This window comes from Prosopis cineraria, unplaced genomic scaffold (assembly GCF_029017545.1).
Source record: "Prosopis cineraria cultivar Desert tree isolate PC_DT_omini unplaced genomic scaffold, ASM2901754v1 PC1540, whole genome shotgun sequence".
Classification (NCBI taxonomy): domain Eukaryota; kingdom Viridiplantae; phylum Streptophyta; class Magnoliopsida; order Fabales; family Fabaceae; genus Prosopis; species Prosopis cineraria.
This window is the reverse complement of record NW_026556865.1, coordinates 23,727-30,491: the sequence shown is the minus strand read 5'-3', so window position 1 is coordinate 30,491 and position 6,765 is coordinate 23,727. Positions and strand designations below refer to the sequence as shown.

At 35.7% G+C, this 6,765-nt stretch overlaps 1 pseudogene; it reads right to left on the bottom strand.

The window, feature by feature from the left end:
* Window positions 1–486: 486 nt before the first annotated feature.
* LOC129300337 (uncharacterized) lies at window positions 487–3,159 on the bottom strand (annotated as a pseudogene).
* Window positions 3,160–6,765: the final 3,606 nt, after the last annotated feature.

The window sequence follows — 6,765 nt, the reverse complement described above, 5'->3', positions numbered from 1 at the left end:
ATGCACCAGCTTGAGTAATAGACATCAACACGTCTTGTTTTATCTCGTTTTGGGATAGAGGGACAATCTCTCCCTTAATCAATGGAAATAAATAAAGTGGTCAGTTACTCAACTTCCATTTCTTCGATGAAATTAAAAAGAAATTAGGGAGCGATAGAGCTCAAGAAGGTGCATAGAATCAATGATTCTGCAACGTAAAGGAATCTTAATCATTGATGATAATTAAAAAATATCTTAAATTAGCTAGTTGGACACCAAAAGGGAAGATGCTGATTCCTTGCTGATATACTCATTTGTCCCAATTGTTGCCAGAACCACCCAAATGTAAGAGCAAGACAATTTCTAAACCAACTCCAAAAGTTTTACTTAATCTTCAGTAATCTCTTATCGTCTACTCTATATCTAGCAATAATTTGCCCCAGGAAAATCAAAATGAACAATTCAGCACAAAGATGATATTTAAGTGCAGCATCAGTCAAAGCAGCCATCTTTTTTTGTAGCATGAAACACTTCAAAGTATTTTGTTAGTTCTAAATCTAACCTCAGCCAATACAACATACACGTTTACAGAGTAAACCTGTTTCTCATACCTTTGTCACACAATAGTATGATCTTCCTGATTCCCACACTCGTCGAGCAATTATGTATTCTCTGTCTTTACAGAAAAACGGAAACTGTGGCACAAAGAATTGAAAAGCATGAATATATGGAACCAATCTATAAAAGAATTAAACATAAGAAGAACAAAACGACAGTAAGAGTTAGTCACCTTCCGTATCCACTGAACTTTTGTGGTTCCTGTAGTGGGGCATTCTTCTAAGGTAGTTGCATTCGCAAGCATGTCATCCCACCTGGGACGAAACTCATCATCCAAGAAGAAGTCCCTCACTACCTCCGGGTGGCATCTTCAAAGATAGTTCTGCTTCGATATTGAGGAGGGCCTTCCTACAAATGATCAAGACCAACCAAAGAATAAACTAGGTTAATTACAGAAAAATTGAAGGTTTTGCGGAAAATAAAGACCAATTTTATTGGGCAATCGCTTATTAATATCAGAAGACAATGGTCTGGTGTTGCTTTGGAAAAAGAAAATTTTCAAATCAACCCAATAAACCAGGAGATGTTACCTTGGGATCTCTTCGCCAGGCTTGGTAACTCATGTTAGGTGTGGAACGATCCATCATCTGTATCCAAGGAGGGCCTCCATCTTTTACCTCTACAAGCTGCCACAGATGCTGTAAATCCTCCAATATGATAGTATTAGATGCATCTTCATTGATGGTGGACGCACTGCAAAGCACAACAAAGTCAGCTATCTGCCCTTCACGAAGCCATTTAGAAACAAAGTGACACATAAAACACAAAAAGGCATAAGGTGTAACAGCTCGCACTGACAATATGCTGGATAGCATAAATGTTATGGTAACCCTTAAAGCCTAAAGAAATTAGCCATGACATTGTGCAAAACAGTCATTCATTTCATGCCAAAAGCTGAATCTTTGAAGTTCAAACAGATGACATCATCTGGATTTTGGTTTTTACTCGATCTTTCTTTCCAGGAAGATGATTGCTAGAACGACCACCACGGGGAGAGTTTATCAAGTGTGACCAAGGACTCAAAAAAAAAAAACAGAGTTTACTTTCAGCTATTATATTTGAAAGTGGGTTCAATATCATAATTCCAACCGAGCTAAAAATAAAAATGAGAAGCAGAAGAAAATGACAAAAATGCATCAACGAACTAAGTTGTAGTAACTTCATATTAATGACAAGAATAATCGATAAAAAAACACTAAGACACAGGTACCTGCTGCAGGTATCATATTCTGGAGGCGGCGAAGAGAATGGCAATTTACTCAAGCCTTTATCGACGACCATAGATTGTGGATTTGACGGCTGCAATTCAGAACCATTGAGAGACGAAAATACTTGCTTGGAGGGCGGCGGCGACAGGGAGCACCATTCCAAGGATTTGGCCAGAGAACAGCTTAATTCTTCTCTCCCCAGACTAGCCCATTTCGGTTTCCAAACCCATCCGACCACAACACCAGCCAAAAATGCGACCCAAATAGGACCCAGAAACAGAATCATCCCTGTACATACTCCCGATATTTTGGGGTTTTCCAAGATATCGTAAAAAGATAGAACCAAAAACATAACAACGGGAAAAGAGAATATTGAAAATCAAGCAGACGAAAAGGAATTTTAAAGAAGAAAGGAATACAAGAAAAACCAAAACCAAGCCCGCCCCTTCAACGAAAATTCACTCCCGTGATTTAATAATTCGGCGCAAATCGAGGAGGGGGGTTGAAGGGGTTTGCGATAAGGTACCTCAAGAGATTTCAAGGAAGGAAAGAAGCAGACAAATTTGGTGAAAAATCAGAGAGATAAGGGTATTGATGATTAAGACACAAGGGGTAGAGATAAGGGATGAGGAGGGGAATGAAACCAGGCTGGCTTCGTTATTATCTCTCTCACAATGACGCAGTGGTGTAGCGAAGCATCTCCATGAGCAATAGACGGTGGTTGTTGTAGCAATTGGATGGGTGACAAGTGCAAATTGCAGAGCCTCTGAGGAACCAATGTTTTTTTTTTTTTTTAAATTCTTAGAGCATGAAGATGAACCAATGAAAGGGAAGAGGAATCGGAAGGTTGATAAAAAGATTGGCGGAGAAGCGAGTTAGAGATGCGTTGTGGTCTTGTGGAGATTGAAAGCGACGACAAGGGGGTAGACATGTGTCAATTGACGGTTCTGGATCGTTTCCGGGAAAGCGAATAGAGCCGAACAAAAGAATAGTGGGCAGAGCACCTAGGTTTCGTTGGGGTTCGCTCAGGCCTTGTGTTTCACGTTGTATTAAATATTCTGGGCTCACTTTCATTGCATTTGGTTTTGGTTTAGATTTATTCATGATTTTCCTCTAGTGGGAAACAAAACATTGTGCAAGCAACAAGGTATGTGGTCACTCTCAAACCACAAAAAAATGTTTCTATCGTCCTCACCACCATACCTGTTTGAGGCACCCTGCCAAATCCAACGGGCTCCGGCACCACTGCCGACCAGTTTTGCTTGGGCTTTCCAGTCAATTAGTATTCGGCTTGGCTACCGAACGCAACTTTGTGATGATACTCTCTACCTGAACTACCGAACTCCGAGAGATTATCGGTGTAGTTTAAGGGGAAGATTGATTTATATTAATTTGAGTCCTCAAGAGTGGTCGGTGTATGAGAAAACTTAACGTTTTAAATGAGAGGAGAAATATATATATATATATATATATATTAATTTGAGCAAGATAAGTCAGAAATTTAATATTAAGAAATAAGAAGTCATACACAACATTTTTACTCATTCCAAGTTTTACTTTCCATCGAATGCTAATGCTTCTCGTCCTCATTTTTTCACGGAAAAGATAATTTTTGCATAATATTAATACTATTAATATCAATATAAAATATAAAAAATATGGACAGCTGGAATATTTATCAACCATAAACAAGGCCAAGGCCGTTGGCCCAAAAAAAAAAATCTTAAACAGTGCCACTTCTTTAAAGACTTCCACATTAGACTCGGTCTAATTTTAAATTAAAAAGGATAGGGCTTGGCCTTGTTTTGGATTTTAAAGTTTCGATTATTTTGTGAATGTTTATTATATTTTAATTTTTATTACCTTTAAATTATGGGGATAATTTACTTTTATTTTTTTGGGCAATATAACCTATAATCAATAAATGTTTTTTCAATAATTTAGTACTTATTTGTTGAGTTCAGAGATTGAAAGAATTGAATTATATCGATACAAAAAAAACAGATTTTTTTCCAAAGTCAAAACATAAAAGAACTGAATTGTTCCAAGTTTCATAAACTAAATTGATAATTAAAAAAAATTACATTTTTATTTTTGTAATGTTTTATTTCCTTTTTCACTCGCTATTTGGGTGTAACATGATTCAATACGTTACGCAGAAGTTGATGTGTGGCAAGCAAGCATCCAAATAGAATGGGAATGATACGCACACGGAAGCGAAGAATGAGCGTATGAAAGGAGGAATCGGAGAGAAGGAAGAAGCAGTAAGAGTCAAGAATTGCACACTTAAAACGCGGCATTCAGCGGACTGCAAATTTGGAAATTGACGTGTTCTTTGTTGAACTGAAGAATCTACTTTAGACAGTTTAATTGTATGGTTAAACGGCTGACGGCTGGAATTCCCGCAGCAAGAATAACCCTTACTTGCATGTGCTGCGAGTGACAGCGGTGGATTTTCTCATATATTGACAACACAATTGGAGTTCAAACCCTGATATTTATTTACATGCACCAAACTCAGTTAAAGACGTTTATTTTTTTTATTTTTTATTTTATGGTCAGTGCCTTAGTTTAAACTAGTCATATTGTTGTTGCGTGGTCAAAACAATACAAGTCTTGTTATTGTTCATGGTTTATGATAATGCTATTTGTTAGACTATTTTTATATTCTGAATTGATAATCATACTTACAGGACTATTAAAATGAATATCAATGTATAATAATAAAATTTACGAAAAGGTATGTGACTTGTGATATACATATGAACGAAGAAGTGGGTGGAAGGCAGGTTCAATTTAATATGTACACTTGGATGAGAGGAGTTTAGAAGAGAGGTTTAAATAAGAATATGACGAGGGCTAAATGCTGCTGATAAATGATAAGAATGGAGTTGGTGATTCGAGTCAAGCTTAACAAGTTAGCTAAAACTCGTTTAAAAATGTTAAGGTTGAGCTTAGTAATATAAGTTTTTTTAAAAGCGTAAGATACTTTAAATTTAATTTAAATAAACTCAATAACTGAATTTTTTTGAACTCTAAATATATAGAGTTGATAATTTTAATTAAATTTGATGAGGCCAGCCCAAATCAAGAAAAAAAAATGAGAGTTGGTCTTGATCATATAATTTTTTTAAAAATAATAGAGTATTTTAAATTTAATTTAAATTAAATTTAATTTAAATAAGGTTAGTCTCCTTAAAGTATTAGGTCTAGGTGACATATTATGTAGGTCCACAAGGGGACGCGTGAAAGGAGCGGGGTCCAAGAAAAGAAAGCGATCGCTGCAAGACGCCGGAATTGATATGGGTGGAATGTGGAGGGTGTGAAGCATGTGGTGAGTGATTCATATCTCACTGTTAGGTGGTATTCTCACATTTCTACTTTCAACTTTATACACAGTATTGACGGTGTAGGGAGAAAGTCATAGTGCCTATTTGGATATGTGATGGAATTGATTATCTAAACGGAAATCATATTTTGATAAAAATTATTCAAATACTTCGTCAAACGCGGTTTTCAAAATTGATTAATAGATATGATACATCATTGTGTGCCTCCCTCTTTCCCCCATGCCAGATTGGAGAAACAGTGAAAAACTGGTGACGCTGGAGCTTCCCTTTTACCTACCCATGGCACGGCTTCATATTCTTACCATGGATTGCATCTATCTATATTTGTCCTTGAAACCTTTGGAACAATAATATGAATGCGTGCATGTATATATACATATACGCAGATGCTTCGTTCAAACGGTATCTATTTGATGCAAATTAGTTAAAATTTTACTCTTGTCATTATTAGTCCATTATTCACAGTCTTTACGGCATCTCTCGACAAGTGGCCTAAAGCATTAATTTCTTTTTCCTCTTAAATGCTCTTTGTTTCAATGCTTTTAAGTTATATTTATTAGTTTTTATGCAAAAATAGTAATAGTTATACTATTTTAACCATCCTCACGAGAAAGCTTCTTTGCATAGTGGGATCACATCTAACAAGCGCCCAATAGGAGATTTTTTGCCCATTTTATTCTAAGGAACGAGGAAAACAACTAGTGCTATGAAGGTATTACTCAATACTCTCTTAATTAAAAATATAATATATTTTTAATTAAATTTTACTTTTAATAAAATAATTACTTATCTTCAAGTTAATTTTATTTTTCTATATTTATCTTTATTTAATAAAGTGTTTTATCCTAAAATAATTATAAAATAATTTATTTAATAAAGATATTAAAAAAAAGACAACGGTTATATTTTAAAAAATAAAAAATATTTTATATTTTGTAACCTTTGATCCTTAAAAATTATTTTTACATTTTTTAATTAAAAGAGTGTAAATGTAGTCTCTCTCTCTCTCTCTTTTTAAAGGTCGCTTGTCCATTCGCAACAGAGTACAACCACTTGTGGCAGATGATGGGTGACATGGTATTGGAACTCGGACTGAACCGTTCGGTTCAACCCGAAAATTGGTGACCCGATCCCTTGTTTGGTCTGGGTTTACTCCTAAACTGGTGAGAGGATGAATCAATGTAACCCGATCAACCCGGGTTTAACCCAGTATAACCCGAATAACTTAGTGGGTTGACTGGGTTAACCAGGTTATTATTTTTTCAGACAAAACTCTTAAAACGACGTCATTTTGGGGGATTTTTTTTATTTTTGATTTTTTAGAGTACTAAGTTCAGAAATAAGACAAAAAAAGTGAAACTGAAGTCAAAAAATGAAAAATCAAAAGCAGAACATGCTAAGTCCAATCCAGATTTCTAGACAGCATTTAATTCGGCCTTTCATCTGTGTCTCTCCTTTCTTGCCCTAACTTAATCGGCATCTCTTCTATAACTTAGCCTCTGTCTCTTCTCCAGGCTTCAGCTCTATCTCCATCTCTACTGTCTCAGTCTCTTCTCTAGCTTAGTCTTTGACTCTATTTTTTCTCCAGCTCTATCTCCGTCTCTGCTATC